The 18,817-nt window shown below is 37.8% G+C and overlaps 1 protein-coding gene across 1 annotated transcript in view; it reads left to right on the top strand.

The window, feature by feature from the left end:
* Positions 1-18,817, top strand: part of myo1eb (myosin IEb) — a gene marked incomplete at both ends in the record, with an annotated part of 133,905 nt that overhangs the window by 25,464 nt on the left and 89,624 nt on the right. The window lies entirely within an intron of this gene.

The raw sequence follows: 18,817 nt of genomic DNA, 5'->3' as shown, positions 1-18,817 counted from the left end.
GTCCAGTTCACTCTAGTACAGTTCATTCTAATCCAGCTCATTCTTTTCAAATTCATTTTATTCCAGTTCATGCTCGCCCAGCTCATTCTGATACACTTCATTATGGTCCAGCTAATTCTATTCCAATTCATTCTATTGAAGTTAATTCTATTCCAGTTCATTCTAGCCCAGCTCATTCTAAGTTCATTCTACTCCAGTTCATGCTAGTCCAGCTCATTTTATTCAAGTTCATTCTAGTCCAGGTCATTCTTTTAAAGTTCATTCTATTCCAGTTCATTCTAGTCCAGCTCATTCTATTCAAGTTCATTCTAATCCAGGTCATTCTTTTCAAGTTCATTCTAGTCCAGCTCATTCTATTCCAGTTTTGTCCAATCCAGCTCATTCTAATCCAGTTCATTCTAGTCCAGCTCATTCTTTTCAAGTTCATTCTTGTCCAGTTCATGCTCATCCAGCTCATTCTAATCCACTTCATTATAGTCCAGCTCATTCTATTCCAGTTAATTCTTTTCAAGTTAATTCTATTCAAGTTCTTTCTAGTCCAGTTCACTATAGTCCAGTTTATTCTAGTCCAGCTCATTTTATTCCAGTTTTTCTGGTCCATCCCATTCTAATCCAGTTCATTCTAGTCCAGCTCATTCTATTCAAGTTCATTCTATTCCAGTTCATGCTAGTCCAGCTCATTCTATTCAAGTTCATTCTAATCCAGGTCATTCTATTCAAGTTCATTCTAGTCCAGGTCATTCTTTTCAAGTTCATTCTATTCCAGTTCATTCTAGTCCAGCTCATTCTATTCAAGTTCATTCTAATCCAGGTCATTCTTTTCAAGTTCATTCTAGTCCAGCTCATTCTTTTCCAGTTTTGTCCAATCCAGCTCATTCTAATCCAGTTCATTCTAATCCAGCTCATTCTTTTCAAGTTCATTATATTCCAGTTCATGCTCGTCCAGCTCATTCTAATCCACTTCATTATAGTCCAGCTCATTCTATTCCAGTTCATTCTTTTCAAGTTAATTCTATTCAAGTTCTTTCTAGTCCAGTTCACCATAGTCCAGTTTATTCTAGTCCAGCTCATTTTATTCCAGTTTTTCTGGTCCATCCCATTCTAATCCAGTTCATTCTAGTCCAGCTCATTCTATTCAAGTTCATTCTATTCCAGTTCATGCTAGTCCAGCTCATTCTATTCAAGTTCATTCTAATCCAGGTCATTCTATTCAAGTTCATTCTAGTCCAGCTCATTCTATTCCAGTTAAGTCCAATCAAGGTCATTCTAGTCCAGTTCATTCTAATCCAGCTCATTCTTTTCAAGTTCATTCTACTCCAGTTCATGCTAGTCCAGCTCATTTTATTCAAGTTCATTCTAGTCCAGGTCATTCTTTTCAAGTTCATTCTATTCCAGTTCATTCTAGTCCAGCTCATTCTATTCAAGTTCATTCTAATCCAGGTCATTCTTTTCAAGTTCATTCTAGTCCAGCTCATTCTATTCCAGTTTTGTCCAATCCAGCTCATTCTAATCCAGTTCATTCTAGTCCAGCTCATTCTTTTCAAGTTCATTCTTGTCCAGTTCATGCTCATCCAGCTCATTCTAATCCACTTCATTATAGTCCAGCTCATTCTATTCCAGTTCATTCTTTTCAAGTTAATTCTATTCAAGTTCTTTCTAGTCCAGTTCACTATAGTCCAGTTTATTCTAGTCCAGCTCATTTTATTCCAGTTTTTCTGGTCCATCCCATTCTAATCCAGTTCATTCTAGTCCAGCTCATTCTATTCAAGTTCATTCTATTCCAGTTCATGCTAGTCCAGCTCATTCTATTCAAGTTCATTCTAATCCAGGTCATTCTATTCAAGTTCATTCTAGTCCAGGTCATTCTTTTAAAGTTCATTCTATTCCAGTTCATTCTAGTCCAGCTCATTCTATTCAAGTTCATTCTAATCCAGGTCATTCTTTTCAAGTTCATTCTAGTCCAGCTCATTCTATTCCAGTTTTGTCCAATCCAGCTCATTCTAATCCAGTTCATTCTAATCCAGCTCATTCTTTTCAAGTTCATTATATTCCAGTTCATGCTCGTCCAGCTCATTCTAATCCACTTCATTATAGTCCAGCTCATTCTATTCCAGTTCATTCTTTTCAAGTTAATTCTATTCAAGTTCTTTCTAGTCCAGTTCACCATAGTCCAGTTTATTCTAGTCCAGCTCATTTTATTCCAGTTTTTCTGGTCCATCCCATTCTAATCCAGTTCATTCTAGTCCAGCTCATTCTATTCAAGTTCATTCTATTCCAGTTCATGCTAGTCCAGCTCATTCTATTCAAGTTCATTCTAATCCAGGTCATTCTATTCAAGTTCATTCTAGTCCAGCTCATTCTATTCCAGTTAAGTCCAATCAAGGTCATTCTAGTCCAGTTCATTCTAATCCAGCTCATTCTTTTCAAGTTCATTCTACTCCAGTTCATGCTAGTCCAGCTCATTTTATTCAAGTTCATTCTAGTCCAGGTCATTCTTTTCAAGTTCATTCTATTCCAGTTCATTCTAGTCCAGCTCATTCTATTCAAGTTCATTCTAATCCAGGTCATTCTTTTCAAGTTCATTCTAGTCCAGCTCATTCTATTCCAGTTTTGTCCAATCCAGCTCATTCTAATCCAGTTCATTCTAGTCCAGCTCATTCTTTTCAAGTTCATTCTATTCCAGTTCATGCTCATCCAGCTCATTCTAATCCACTTCATTATAGTCCAGCTCATTCTATTCCAGTTCATTCTTTTCAAGTTAATTCTATTCAAGTTCTTTCTAGTCCAGTTCACTATAGTCCAGTTTATTCTAGTCCAGCTCATTTTATTCCAGTTTTTCTGGTCCATCCCATTCTAATCCAGTTCATTCTAGTCCAGCTCATTCTATTCCAGTTCATGCTAGTCCAGCTCATTCTATTCAAGTTCATTCTAATCCGTTTCATTCTAGTCCAGCTCAGTGTAATCCAGTTAATTTTGGTCCAGCTCATGCTTTCATTCTTTTAAATTTAATTCTATTCAAGTTCATTCTAGTCCAGCTCATTCTGTTCAAGTTCATTCTAGCCAAGCTCATTCTATTCAAGTTCATTCTATTCCAGTTCATTCTAGTCCAGCTCAATCTGTTCACGTTCATTCTATTCCAGTTCATGCTAGTCCAGGTCATTCTAATCCAATTCATTCTAGTCCAGCTCATTCTTTTAAAGTTCATTCTATTCAAGTTCGTTCTAGTCCAGCTCATTCTATTCAAGTTCATTCTAATCCAGGTCATTCTTTTCAAGTTCATTCTTGTCCAGTTCATGCTCATCCAGCTCATTCTAATCCACTTCATTATAGTCCAGCTCATTCTATTCCAGTTCATTCTTTTCAAGTTAATTCTATTCAAGTTCTTTCTAGTCCAGTTCACTATAGTCCAGTTCATTCTAGTCCAGGTCATTCTATTCAAGTTCATTCTAATCCAGGTCATTCTTTTCAAGTTCATTCTAGTCCAGCTCATTCTATTCCAGTTTTGTCCAATCCAGCTCATTCTAATCCAGTTCATTCTAATCCAGCTCATTCTTTTCAAGTTCATTATATTCCAGTTCATGCTCGTCCAGCTCATTCTAATCCACTTCATTATAGTCCAGCTCATTCTATTCCAGTTCATTCTAATCCATTTCATTCAAGGCCAGCTAATTCTAGTTCAGCTCATTCTATTCCAGTTCATTCTATTCAAGGTCATTCTAGTCCAGCTCATTCTTTTCAAGTTCATTCTATTCCAGTTTGTTCTAGTCCAGCTCATTTTATTCCAGTTCATTCTAATCCATTTCATTCAAGGCCAGCTAATTCTAGTTCAGCTCATTCTATTCCAGTTCATTCTATTCAAGTTCATTCTATTCCAGTTTGTTCTAGTCCAGCTCATTCTTTTCAAGTTCATTCTATTCCAGTTCATGCTCGCCCAGCTCATTCTGATACACTTCATTATGGTCCAGCTAATTCTATTCCAGTTCATTCTATTGAAGTTAATTCTATTCCAGTTCATTCTAGCCCAGCTCATTCTAAGTTCATTCTACTCCAGTTCATGCTAGTCCAGCTCATTTTATTCAAGTTCATTCTAGTCCAGGTCATTCTTTTAAAGTTCATTCTATTCAAGTTCGTTCTAGTCCAGCTCATTCTATTCAAGTTCATTCTAATCCAGGTCATTCTTTTCAAGTTCATTCTTGTCCAGTTCATGCTCATCCAGCTCATTCTAATCCACTTCATTATAGTCCAGCTCATTCTATTCCAGTTCATTCTTTTCAAGTTAATTCTATTCAAGTTCTTTCTAGTCCAGTTCACTATAGTCCAGTTTATTCTAGTCCAGCTCATTTTATTCCAGTTTTTCTGGTCCATCTCATTCTAATCCAGTTCATTCTAGTCCAGCTCATTCTTTTCAAGTTCATTCTATTCCAGTTCATGCTAGTCCAGCTCATTCTATTCAAGTTCATTCTAGTCCAGTTTATTCTAGTCCAGCTCATTTTATTCCAGTTTTTCTGGTCCATCTCATTCTATTCCAGTTCATTCTAGTCCAGCTCATTCTTTTCAAGTTCATTCTATTCCAGTTCATTCTATTCAAGGTCATTCTAGTCCAGCTCATTCTTTTCAAGTTCATTCTAGTCCAGCTCATTCTATTCCAGTTTTGTCCAATCCAGCTCATTCTAATCCAGTTCATTCTAGTCCAGCTCATTCTTTTCAAGTTCATTCTTGTCCAGTTCATGCTCATCCAGCTCATTCTAATCCACTTCATTATAGTCCAGCTCATTCTATTCCAGTTCATTCTTTTCAAGTTAATTCTATTCAAGTTCTTTCTAGTCCAGTTCACTATAGTCCAGTTTATTCTAGTCCAGCTCATTTTATTCCAGTTTTTCTGGTCCTTCCCATTCTAATCCAGTTCATTCTAGTCCAGCTCATTCTATTCAAGTTCATTCTAGTCCAGGTCATTCTTTTAAAGTTCATTCTATTCAAGTTCGTTCTAGTCCAGCTCATTCTATTCAAGTTCATTCTAATCCAGGTCATTCTTTTCAAGTTCATTCTTGTCCAGTTCATGCTCATCCAGCTCATTCTAATCCACTTCATTATAGTCCAGCTCATTCTATTCCAGTTCATTCTTTTCAAGTTAATTCTATTCAAGTTCTTTCTAGTCCAGTTCACTATAGTCCAGTTCATTCTAGTCCAGGTCATTCTATTCAAGTTCATTCTAATCCAGGTCATTCTTTTCAAGTTCATTCTAGTCCAGCTCATTCTATTCCAGTTTTGTCCAATCCAGCTCATTCTAATCCAGTTCATTCTAATCCAGCTCATTCTTTTCAAGTTCATTATATTCCAGTTCATGCTCGTCCAGCTCATTCTAATCCACTTCATTATAGTCCAGCTCATTCTATTCCAGTTCATTCTAATCCATTTCATTCAAGGCCAGCTAATTCTAGTTCAGCTCATTCTATTCCAGTTCATTCTATTCAAGGTCATTCTAGTCCAGCTCATTCTTTTCAAGTTCATTCTATTCCAGTTTGTTCTAGTCCAGCTCATTTTATTCCAGTTCATTCTAATCCATTTCATTCAAGGCCAGCTAATTCTAGTTCAGCTCATTCTCTTCCAGTTCATTCTATTCAAGTTCATTCTATTCCAGTTTGTTCTAGTCCAGCTCATTCTTTTCAAGTTCATTCTATTCCAGTTCATGCTCGCCCAGCTCATTCTGATACACTTCATTATGGTCCAGCTAATTCTATTCCAGTTCATTCTATTGAAGTTAATTCTATTCCAGTTCATTCTAGCCCAGCTCATTCTAAGTTCATTCTACTCCAGTTCATGCTAGTCCAGCTCATTTTATTCAAGTTCATTCTAGTCCAGGTCATTCTTTTAAAGTTCATTCTATTCAAGTTCGTTCTAGTCCAGCTCATTCTATTCAAGTTCATTCTAATCCAGGTCATTCTTTTCAAGTTCATTCTTGTCCAGTTCATGCTCATCCAGCTCATTCTAATCCACTTCATTATAGTCCAGCTCATTCTATTCCAGTTCATTCTTTTCAAGTTAATTCTATTCAAGTTCTTTCTAGTCCAGTTCACTATAGTCCAGTTTATTCTAGTCCAGCTCATTTTATTCCAGTTTTTCTGGTCCATCTCATTCTAATCCAGTTCATTCTAGTCCAGCTCATTCTTTTCAAGTTCATTCTATTCCAGTTCATGCTAGTCCAGCTCATTCTATTCAAGTTCATTCTAGTCCAGTTTATTCTAGTCCAGCTCATTTTATTCCAGTTTTTCTGGTCCATCTCATTCTATTCCAGTTCATTCTAGTCCAGCTCATTCTTTTCAAGTTCATTCTATTCCAGTTCATGCTAGTCCAGGTCATTCTAATCCAATTCATTCTAGTCCAGCTCATTCTTTTCAAGTTCATTCTATTCCAGTTATTGCTAGTCCAGCTCATTCTGTTCCAGTTCATTCTATTCCAGTTCATTCTATTAAAGTTCATTCTAATCGAGTTTGTTTTAGTCCATCTTATTCTATTCAAGTTCATTGTAGTCCAGCTCATTCTTTTCAAGTCCATTCTATTCCAGTTCATGCTAGTCCAGCTCATTCTTTTACAGTTCATTCTATTCCAGTTCATTCTAGTCCAGCTCATTCTATTCAAGTTCATTCAAGTCTAGCTCTTTCTATTCCAGTTTAGTCGAATCCAGCTCATTCTAATCCAGTTCATTCTAGTCCAGCTCATTCTTTTCAAGTTCATTCTATTCCAGTTAATTCTAGTCCAGCTCATTCTATTCAAGTTCATTCTAGTCCAGCTCTTTCTATTCCAGTTTAGTCGAATCCAGCTCATTCTAATCCAGTTCATTCTAATCCAGCTCATTCTATTCAAGTTCATTCTATTCCAGTTCATTCTAGTCCAGCTCATTCTGTTCAAGTTCATTCTATTCCAGTTCATGCTAGTCCAGGTCATTCTAATCCAATTCATTCTAGTCCAGCTCATTCTTTTCAAGTTCATTCTATTCCAGTTCATGCTAGTCCAACTCATTCTAATCCACTTCATTATAGTTCAGCTAATTCTTTTCCAGTTCATTCTTTTCAAGTTAATTCTATTCAAGTTCTTTCTATTCCAGTTCACTATAGTCCAGTTTATTCTAGTCCAGCCCATTTTATTGCAGTTTTTCTGGTCCATCTCATTATTTTCCAGTTCACTCTAGGACAGTTCATTCTAATCCAGCTCATTCTTTTCAGGTTCATTTTATTCCAATTCATGCTAGTCCAGTTCATTCTAATCAAGTTCTTTCTATTCCAGTTCACTATAGTCCAGTTTATTGTAGTCCAGCTCATTTTATTCCAGTTTTTCTGTTCCATCTCATCCTATTCCAGTTCACTCTAGTACAGTTCATTCTAGTCCAGCTCATCCTACTCCAGTTTTTCTGGTCCATCTCATTCTAGTCCAGTTCACTCTAGTACAGTTCATTCTAATCCAGCTCATTCTTTTCAAATTCATTTTATTCCAGTTCATGCTCGCCCAGCTCATTCTGATACACTTCATTATGGTCCAGCTAATTCTATTCCAATTCATTCTATTGAAGTTAATTCTATTCCAGTTCATTCTAGCCCAGCTCATTCTAAGTTCATTCTACTCCAGTTCATGCTAGTCCAGCTCATTTTATTCAAGTTCATTCTAGTCCAGGTCATTCTTTTAAAGTTCATTCTATTCCAGTTCATTCTAGTCCAGCTCATTCTATTCAAGTTCATTCTAATCCAGGTCATTCTTTTCAAGTTCATTCTAGTCCAGCTCATTCTATTCCAGTTTTGTCCAATCCAGCTCATTCTAATCCAGTTCATTCTAGTCCAGCTCATTCTTTTCAAGTTCATTCTTGTCCAGTTCATGCTCATCCAGCTCATTCTAATCCACTTCATTATAGTCCAGCTCATTCTATTCCAGTTAATTCTTTTCAAGTTAATTCTATTCAAGTTCTTTCTAGTCCAGTTCACTATAGTCCAGTTTATTCTAGTCCAGCTCATTTTATTCCAGTTTTTCTGGTCCATCCCATTCTAATCCAGTTCATTCTAGTCCAGCTCATTCTATTCAAGTTCATTCTATTCCAGTTCATGCTAGTCCAGCTCATTCTATTCAAGTTCATTCTAATCCAGGTCATTCTATTCAAGTTCATTCTAGTCCAGCTCATTCTATTCCAGTTTTGTCCAATCCAGCTCATTCTAATCCAGTTCATTCTAATCCAGCTCATTCTTTTCAAGTTCATTATATTCCAGTTCATGCTCGTCCAGCTCATTCTAATCCACTTCATTATAGTCCAGCTCATTCTATTCCAGTTCATTCTTTTCAAGTTAATTCTATTCAAGTTCTTTCTAGTCCAGTTCACCATAGTCCAGTTTATTCTAGTCCAGCTCATTTTATTCCAGTTTTTCTGGTCCATCCCATTCTAATCCAGTTCATTCTAGTCCAGCTCATTCTATTCAAGTTCATTCTATTCCAGTTCATGCTAGTCCAGCTCATTCTATTCAAGTTCATTCTAATCCAGGTCATTCTATTCAAGTTCATTCTAGTCCAGCTCATTCTATTCCAGTTAAGTCCAATCAAGGTCATTCTAGTCCAGTTCATTCTAATCCAGCTCATTCTTTTCAAGTTCATTCTACTCCAGTTCATGCTAGTCCAGCTCATTTTATTCAAGTTCATTCTAGTCCAGGTCATTCTTTTCAAGTTCATTCTATTCCAGTTCATTCTAGTCCAGCTCATTCTATTCAAGTTCATTCTAATCCAGGTCATTCTTTTCAAGTTCATTCTAGTCCAGCTCATTCTATTCCAGTTTTGTCCAATCCAGCTCATTCTAATCCAGTTCATTCTAGTCCAGCTCATTCTTTTCAAGTTCATTCTTGTCCAGTTCATGCTCATCCAGCTCATTCTAATCCACTTCATTATAGTCCAGCTCATTCTATTCCAGTTAATTCTTTTCAAGTTAATTCTATTCAAGTTCTTTCTAGTCCAGTTCACTATAGTCCAGTTTATTCTAGTCCAGCTCATTTTATTCCAGTTTTTCTGGTCCATCCCATTCTAATCCAGTTCATTCTAGTCCAGCTCATTCTATTCAAGTTCATTCTATTCCAGTTCATGCTAGTCCAGCTCATTCTATTCAAGTTCATTCTAATCCAGGTCATTCTATTCAAGTTCATTCTAGTCCAGGTCATTCTTTTAAAGTTCATTCTATTCCAGTTCATTCTAGTCCAGCTCATTCTATTCAAGTTCATTCTAATCCAGGTCATTCTTTTCAAGTTCATTCTAGTCCAGCTCATTCTATTCCAGTTTTGTCCAATCCAGCTCATTCTAATCCAGTTCATTCTAATCCAGCTCATTCTTTTCAAGTTCATTATATTCCAGTTCATGCTCGTCCAGCTCATTCTAATCCACTTCATTATAGTCCAGCTCATTCTATTCCAGTTCATTCTTTTCAAGTTAATTCTATTCAAGTTCTTTCTAGTCCAGTTCACCATAGTCCAGTTTATTCTAGTCCAGCTCATTTTATTCCAGTTTTTCTGGTCCATCCCATTCTAATCCAGTTCATTCTAGTCCAGCTCATTCTATTCAAGTTCATTCTATTCCAGTTCATGCTAGTCCAGCTCATTCTATTCAAGTTCATTCTAATCCAGGTCATTCTATTCAAGTTCATTCTAGTCCAGCTCATTCTATTCCAGTTAAGTCCAATCAAGGTCATTCTAGTCCAGTTCATTCTAATCCAGCTCATTCTTTTCAAGTTCATTCTACTCCAGTTCATGCTAGTCCAGCTCATTTTATTCAAGTTCATTCTAGTCCAGGTCATTCTTTTCAAGTTCATTCTATTCCAGTTCATTCTAGTCCAGCTCATTCTATTCAAGTTCATTCTAATCCAGGTCATTCTTTTCAAGTTCATTCTAGTCCAGCTCATTCTATTCCAGTTTTGTCCAATCCAGCTCATTCTAATCCAGTTCATTCTAGTCCAGCTCATTCTTTTCAAGTTCATTCTATTCCAGTTCATGCTCATCCAGCTCATTCTAATCCACTTCATTATAGTCCAGCTCATTCTATTCCAGTTCATTCTTTTCAAGTTAATTCTATTCAAGTTCTTTCTAGTCCAGTTCACTATAGTCCAGTTTATTCTAGTCCAGCTCATTTTATTCCAGTTTTTCTGGTCCATCCCATTCTAATCCAGTTCATTCTAGTCCAGCTCATTCTATTCCAGTTCATGCTAGTCCAGCTCATTCTATTCAAGTTCATTCTAATCCGTTTCATTCTAGTCCAGCTCAGTGTAATCCAGTTAATTTTGGTCCAGCTCATGCTTTCATTCTTTTAAATTTAATTCTATTCAAGTTCATTCTAGTCCAGCTCATTCTGTTCAAGTTCATTCTAGCCAAGCTCATTCTATTCAAGTTCATTCTATTCCAGTTCATTCTAGTCCAGCTCAATCTGTTCACGTTCATTCTATTCCAGTTCATGCTAGTCCAGGTCATTCTAATCCAATTCATTCTAGTCCAGCTCATTCTTTTATTGTTCATTCTATTCCAGTTCATGGTAGTCCAGCTCATTCTGTTCCAGTTCATTCTATTCCAGTTCATTCTAGTCCAGCTCATTCTAAGTTCATTCTATTCCAGTTCATGCTAGTCCAGCTCATTCTAGTCCAATTCATTATAGTCCAGCTCATTCTATTCCAGTTCATTCTATTAAAGTTCATTCTAATCCAGTTTGTTTTAGTCCATCTTATTCTATTCAAGTTCATTGTAGTCCAGCTCATTCTTTTCAAGTCCATTCTATTCCACTTCATGCTAGTCCAGCTCATTCTTTTACAGTTCATTCTATTCCAGTTCATTCTAGTCCAGCTCATTCTATTCAAGTTCATTCTAGTCCAGCTCTTTCTATTCCAGTTTTGTCGAATCCAGCTCATTCTAATCCAGTTCATTCTAGTCCAGCTCATTCTTTTCCAGTTCATTCTATTCCAGTTCATGCTAGTCCAGCTCATTCTAATCCACTTCATTATAGTTCAGCTCATTCTTTTCCAGTTCATTCTTTTCAAGTTAATTCTATTCAAGTTCTTTCTATTCCAGTTCACTATAGTCCAGTTTATTCTAGTCCAGCCCATTTTATTGCAGTTTTTCTGGTCCATCTCATTATTTTCCAGTTCACTCTAGGATAGTTCATTCTAATCCAGCTCATTCTTTTCAGGTTCATTTTATTCCAATTCATGCTAGTCCAGTTCATTCTAATCAAGTTCTTTCCATTCCAGTTCACTATAGTCCAGTTTATTGTAGTCCAGCTCATTTTATTCCAGTTTTTCTGTTCCATCTCATCCTATTCCATTTCACTCTAGTACAGTTAATTCTAGTCCAGCTCATTCTTTTCAAGTTCATTCTATTCCAGTTCATGCTAGTCCAGCTCATTCTATTCAAGTTCATTCTAGTCCATTTCATTCTAGTCCAGCTCAGTGTAATCCAGTTAATTCTGGTCCAGCTCATGCTTTCATTCTTTTAAATTTAATTCTATTCAAGTTCATTCTAGTCCAGCTAATTCTATTCCAGTTCATTCTTGCCGAGCTCATTCTATTCAAGTTCATTCTATTCCAGTTCATTCTAGTCCAGCTCATTCTGTTCAAGTTCATTCTATTCCAGTTCATGCTAGTCCAGGTCATTCTAATCCAATTCATTCTAGTCCAGCTCATTCTTTTCAAGTTCATTCTATTCCAGTTGATGCTAGTCCAGCTCATTCTATTCCAGTTCATTCTATTCCAGTTCATTCTAGCCCAGCTCATTCTAAGTTCATTCTACTCCAGTTCATGCTAGTCCAGCTCATTTTATTCAAGTTCATTCTAGTCCAGGTCATTCTTTTCAAGTTCATTCTATTCCAGTTCATTCTAGTCCAGCTCATTCTATTCAAGTTCATTCTAATCCAGGTAATTCTTTTCAAGTTCATTCTTGTCCAGTTCATGCTCGTCCAGCTCATTCTAATCCACTTCATTATAGTCCAGCTCATTCTATTCCAGTTCATTCTTTTCCAGTTAATTCTATTCAAGTTCTTTCTAGTCCAGTTCACTATAGTCCATTTTATTCTAGTCCAGCTCATTTTATTCTAGTTTTTCTGGTCCATCTCATTCTACTCCAGTTCATTCTAGTCCAGCTCATTCTATTCAAGTTCATTCTAGTCCATTTCATTCTAGTCCAGCTCAGTGTAATCCAGTTAATTCTAGTCCAGCTCATGCTTTCATCTTTTAAATTTAATTCTATTCAAGTTCATTCTAGTCCAGCTCATTCTATTCCAGTTCATTCTAGCCGAGCTCATTCTATTCAAGTTCATTCTATTCCAGTTCATTCTAGTCCAGCTCATTCTGTTCAAGTTCATTCTATTCCAGTTCATGCTAGTCCAGGTCATTCTAATCCAATTCATTCTAGTCCAGCTCATTCTTTTCAAGTTCATTCTATTCCAGTTCATGCTAGTCCAGCTCATTCTGTTCCAGTTCATTCTATTCCAGTTCATTCTAGCCCAGCTCATTCTAAGTTCATTCTATTCCAGTTCATGCTAGTCCAGCTCATTCTAGTCCAATTCATTATAGTCCAGCTCATTCTATTCCAGTTCATTCTATTAAAGTTCATTCTAATCCAGTTTGTTTTAGTCCATCTTATTCTATTTAAGTTCATGCTAGTCCAGCTCATTCTTTTACAGTTTATTCTATTCCAGTTCATTCTAGTCCAGGTCATTCTTTTCTAGTTCATTGTATTCCAGTTCATTCTAGTCCAGCTCATTCTATTCAAGTTCATTCTAATCCAGGTCATTCTATTCAAGTTCATTTTATTCCAGGTCATTCTTTTCAAGTTCATTCTATTCCAGTTCATTCTAGTCCAGCTCATTCTATTCAAGTTCATTCTAATCCAGCTCATTCTTTTCAAGTTCATTCTTGTCCAGTTCATGCTTGTCCAGCTCATTCTAATCCACTTCATTATAGACCAGCTCATTCTTTTCCAGTTCATTCTTTTCAAGTTAATTCTATTCAAGTTCTTTCTATTCCAGTTCACTATAGTCCAGTTTATTCTAATCCAGCTCATTCTTTTCAGGTTCATTTTATTCCAGTTCATGCTCGTCCAGCTCATTCTAACCCACTTCATTATAGTCCAGCTAATTCTATCCCAGTTCACTCTATTCAAGTTAATTCTAGTCAAGTTCATTCTAGTTCAGCTTATTCTTTTCAAGTTAATTCTATTCCAGTTCATGCTAGTCCAGCTCATTCTGTTCCAGTTCATCCTAGTCCAGGTCATTCTATTAAATTTCATTTTATTCCAGTTTGTTCTGTTCAATTTAATTCTTCTCAATTACATTCTAATAAAGCTCATTTTATTCCAGTTTTTCTGGTCCATCTCATTCTATTCCAGTTTACTTTAGTACAGTTAATTCTAGTCCAGTTAACTCAAGTACAGTTAATTCTAGTCCAGGTCATTCTATATTCTAGTTCATTCTAGTCCAGCTCATTCTATTCAAATTCATTCTAATCCAGCTCATTCAATCCAAGTTCATTCTATTCCAGTTCATTCTAGTCCAGCTCATTCTTTTCAATTTAATTCTATTCCAGTTCGTTCTAGTCCAGCTCATTCTATTCAAGTTCATTCTAGTCCAGCTCATTTTCTTCCAGTTCATTCTAGAACAGCTCATTCTATTCATGTTCATTCTATTCCAGTTCATTCTATTCCAGTTTGTTTTAGTCCAGCTCATTCCTTTCAAGTTCATGCTATTCCAGTTCATTATAGTCCAGCTCATTCTGTTCCAGTTCATTCTATTCAAGATCATTCTAATCGAGCTCATTCTATTCAAGTTCATTCTATTCCAGTTCATGCTAGTGCAGCTCATTCTAATCCAATTCATTATAGTCCAGCTCATTCTATTCCAGTTAATTCTATTCAAGTTCATGCTAGTCCAGCTCATTCTTTTCAAGTTCATTCTATTCCAGTTCATTATGGTCCAGCTCATTCTATTCCAGTTCATTAAGGTCTAGCTCATTCTATTCAAGCTCATCTTAGTCCAGCTCTTTCTAATCTAGTTCATTCTAGTCCAGCTCATTCTGTTCCAGTTCATTCTTTTCCAGTTCATTCTAGCCCAGCTCATTCTAAGTTCATTCTATTCCAATTCATTATAGTCCAGCTCATTTTATTCCAGTTCATTCTATGCAAGTTAATTCTATTCCAGTTTGTTTTAGTCCAGCTGATTCTTTTCAAGTTAATTCTATTCCTGTTCTTGCTAGTCCAGCTCATTCTATTCAAGTTCTTTCTATTCCAGTTCATTATAGTCTAGCTCATTCTATTCAAGTTCTTTCTATTCCAGTTCATTATAGTCTAGCTCATTCTATTCAAGTTCATTATAGTCCAGCTCATTCTAATCTAGTTCATTCTAGTCCAGCTCATTCTGTTCCAGTTCATTCTATTCCAGTTCATTCTAGCCCAGCTCATTCTAAGTTCATTCTATTCCAATTCATTATAGTCCAGCTAATTCTATTCCAGTTCATTCTATTCAAGTTTATTCTAATCCAGTTTGTTTTGGTCCAGCTCATTCTTTTTAAGTTCATTCTATTCCAGTTCATTCTAGTCCAGCTCAGTCTAATCTAGTTCATTCTAGTCCAGCTCATTCTATTCAAGTTCTTTCTATTCCAATTCACTACAGTCCAGTTTATTCTAGTCCAGCACATTTTATTCCAGTTTTTCTGGTCCATCTCATTCTATTCCAGTTCACTCTAGTACAGTTTATTCTAGTCCAGCTCATTCAATTCCAGTTCATGCCAGTCTAATTTATTTTAGTATAGCTCATTCAATTCTAGTTTCTTCTAGTCCAGCCCATTCTAGTCCTTTTCATTCTAGTCCATCCCATTCAAATCCTGTTTGCTCCAGTCTAGTTCATTCTAGTCCACGTCATTCTATTCCAGTTCACTGAAGTCCAGTTCCTTTTAGTCTGGCTCATTCTTGTCTAGTTCACTCCAGTCCAATTCATTCTAGTCCTGTTCATTCTGGTCCAGCTCATTCTATTCACATTAATTCCTACAGAGTTGATTCCCGTCCAGCTCATTCTAGTCCAGGTTACTCCAGTCCAATTCCTTCCTGTTCAGTTAATTCTACTCCAACTCATACTAATCTAATTCATTCTAGTCCCATTCATTCTAGTCCAGCTCATTCTAATCCAGTTCATTCAACTTAAATTATTTCTAGTCCTGTTCATTTTTGTCCAACCTATTTTATTCAAGTGCATTCTATTTAGGTTCACTTTTGTTGAGTTAATTCTTGTCCAATTCATTCTAATCCAACTCGTTCTAGTCCAGCTCATTCTATTCCAGTTCACTCTAGTCTGGTTCATTCTATTCTAGTTAATTCTTTTCAAGTTCATTATAGTCCGGCTAATTCTAAACCAGTTCATTCTCATCCAGATAATTCTATTCAAGTTTATTTTAGTCCAGTTCATTCTAGTCCAGCTCCTTCTAATCCAGTTCATTCTAGTCCATCTCATTCTATTCCAGTTCACTTTAGTACAGTTAATTCTAGTCAGGTTCACTCTAGTACAGTTCATTCTAGTCCAGGTCATTTTATTCCAGTTCATTCTAGTCCAGCTAATTCTATTCAAGTTCATTCTAGTCCAGCTCATTCTATTCAAGTTCATTCTTTTTCAGTTCATTCTATTAAAGTTCATTCTATTCCAGTTTGTTTTAGTCCAGCTCGTTCTTTTCAAGTTCATTCTTTTCCAGTTCATTCTATTCCAGCTCATTCTATTCCAGTTCATTCTAGTCCAGGTCATTCTATTCAAGTTCATTCTAGTCCAGGTCATTCTATTCAAGTTCATTCTAGTCCAGCTCATTCTAATCCATTTCATTCTAGTCCAGGTCATTCTATTCCAGTTCATTCTATTCCAGCTCATTCTATTCAAGTTCATTCTAGTCCAGGTCATACTATTCAAGTTCATTCTAGTCCAACTCATTCTATTCCAGTTTAATCTAGTCCAGCTCATTGTAATCCAGTTCGTTCTAGTCCAGCTCATTCTTTTCAAGTTCATTCTATTTCAGTTTCTCTAGTCCACGTCATTCTATTCCAGCTCATTTTATTCAAGTTCATTCTATTCCAGGTCATTCTATTCAAGTTCATTCTAGTCCAGCTCATTCTATTCAAGTTCTTTCTATTCCAGTTCACTATATTTTATTCTAGTCCAGCTCATTCTAGTCTAAATCATTCAAGTCCCGTTCATTCTGGTCCAGCTTACTCTATTCAAGTGCATTCTATTCAAGTTCACTCTAGTCTGGTTCATTCTATTTGAGTTCGGTCTTTTCTTCTATTCCAGTTCATGCTGGTCCAGCTCATTCTAATCCAATTCATCATAGTCCAGCTAATTCATTCCAATCCAGGTTATTCTATTCAAGTGTGTTCTAATCCAGTTCATTCTAGTCCAGTGCATTTTAATCCAGTTCATTCTTTTCAAGTTCTTTCCAGACTATTTCATTCTAGTCTAGCTCATTCTAGTCCATTTCACTCCAGTCCATTTCATTTTAGTCCCGTTCATTCTAGTCCAGCTCTTTCCAGTTTAGTTCATTGTAGTCCAGTTCATTCTAGTCCACCTCATTCAATTCCAGTTCACTCTAGTACAGTTAATTCTCGTCCAGTTCCCTACAGTCCAATTCATTCTAGTGCTTTTCATTCTAGTCCAGCTCATTCCAGTTTAGTTCATTCTAGTCCAGTTCATTCCAGTCCACCTCATTCCAGTCCAGTTCATTCTAGTCCAGTTCATTTTAGTCAAGCTCATTTTAGTCCTGTTATTTCAGGTCCAGCTCATTCTCGTCCAGGTCACTCCAGTCCAAGTCCTTCCACTCCAGTTATTTCTAGTCCAACTCATTCTTGTCTAATTCAGTCTAGACCAATTCATTCTAGTCCAGCTCATTCTCGTCCCGGTCACCCTACTCCAGCTCATTCCAGTTAAGTTTATTCCACTCCAGATCATTCTAGTCCAGTACATTCCAGTTTAATTCATTGTTGTCCAGTTCATTCCAGTCCAGCTAATTCTAGTCCAGGTCACTCCAGTCCATTTCATTAATGTTCATTCTAGTCCAGTTCATTCTATTCCCGCTCTTTTCCTGTCTTTATTTTATTCAACCTTTTTTTTTTTACGAATAAAATCATTTTCTGTTCCTCGTCTTGCAAAGAGAGACCAGTGAGAATCAAACCCTCTAAATGGTCCTGCAGATCAGCCTCTGAGGCGCAGCAGGACTGGACTTCCCTCAGACTACATTACCCAGAGTTCCACAGGTGTGACAAGGAGGGGGAGGGCCTTACCTGTCCACACCTGCAGAGACTTGAGACGCTGAAGTCTGAAGGAAGAAAACAGAGAACCATTCCTGACAGGAAACCGACCCAAACCAAGATCAAGTGAATCTTATCTGGACTGAGCTTGTCCAACGTCAGTCTGTGTCTACCTGGGTCCACCTGGGTCCACCTGGGCCACCCGAGTCCAGATTTCTCAACTCTGTCTTGAAGCAGGAAGTAAAAGAGCAGTCATGGTGAGTTTACAGACTTCATTCCTTCACACTGAAAACTGGACTGTAATACCAGTCCAATCCTGGTCCTGGTTTACCAGTCCAATCCTGGTCCTGGTTTACCAGTCCAATCTTGGTCCTGGTCCTGGTTTACCAGTCCGATCCTGGTCCTGGTTTACCAGTCCAATCCTGGTCCTGGTTTACCAGTCCAATCTTGGTCCTGGTCCTGGTTTACCAGTCCGATCCTGGTCCTGGTTTACCAGTCCAATCCTGGTCCTGGTTTACCAGTCCAATCTTGGTCCTGGTCCTGGTTTACCAGTCCGATCCTGGTCCTGGTTTACCAGTCCAATCCTGGTCCTGGTTTACCAGTCCGGTCCTGGTCCTGGTTTACCAGTCCCATCCCGGTCCTGGTTTACCAGTCCGATCCTGGTCCTGGTCCTGGTTTACCAGTCCCATCCCGGTCCTGGTTTACCAGTCGGGTCCTGGTCCTGGTTTACCAGTCCTATCCCGGTCCTGGTTTACCAGTCGGGTCCTGGTCCTGGTTTACCAGTCCTATCCCGGTCCTGGTTTACCAGTCGGATCCTGGTCCTGATCCTGGTTTACCAGTCCCATCCCGGTCCTGGTTTACCAGTCCCATCCCGGTCCTGGTTTACCAGTCGGATCCTGGTCCTGATCCTGGTTTACCAGTCCCATCCCGGTCCTGGTTTACCAGTCCCATCCCGGTCCTGGTCCTGGTTTCAGTCCCAGTACCGGTCATGGTCTCGGTCCTAGTTCTGTTCTGCAGGCTTCTGTTCAGGTTTAGATCTGTTGGAATCGGAACTTTAATTCAAAGTGAAATAAATTAAATAAAAACAGGAAGTCGAAATAGTTTTTTATTTGTACTTATTACCATGGAAACGGCTTTCACCGCCAAGATTACTGTAAAACTGACTGAAGCGACCAATCGGAGCGCAGCAGGCGGAGACGGACCCTCAGAACCCCTGCTGTCCTCTGAGGACCAAACCGTTCTGAATGTCGACATTTTTCTGTTTTATCCTCCTCGTTTGGCTTTTATTTTTGTTTCCTTCTTTTAAGCTGAGTTTGTTGTGTTGACAAACACACACACACACACACACACACACACACACACACACACACACACACAGCGGCGTGCAGCGGCGTGCAGCGCAACGTGTCCTCACAGGACACAGGAATGCTGGGAATTCAGCGGCGCTGGACCCGCTGAGGGAGGGGCCCCGGGACATCCCTGGGGAGGGGGCGCCGGGGGGTCTGATGACCTCACACTATGATGACAAGTGAACCAGCCAATAGGAA

Source organism: Telmatherina bonti, assembly GCF_933228915.1.
Source record: "Telmatherina bonti genome assembly, chromosome: 5".
NCBI classification, from domain to species: Eukaryota; Metazoa; Chordata; class Actinopteri; order Atheriniformes; family Telmatherinidae; genus Telmatherina; species Telmatherina bonti.
This window is presented reverse-complemented; position numbering and strand designations above follow the sequence as displayed.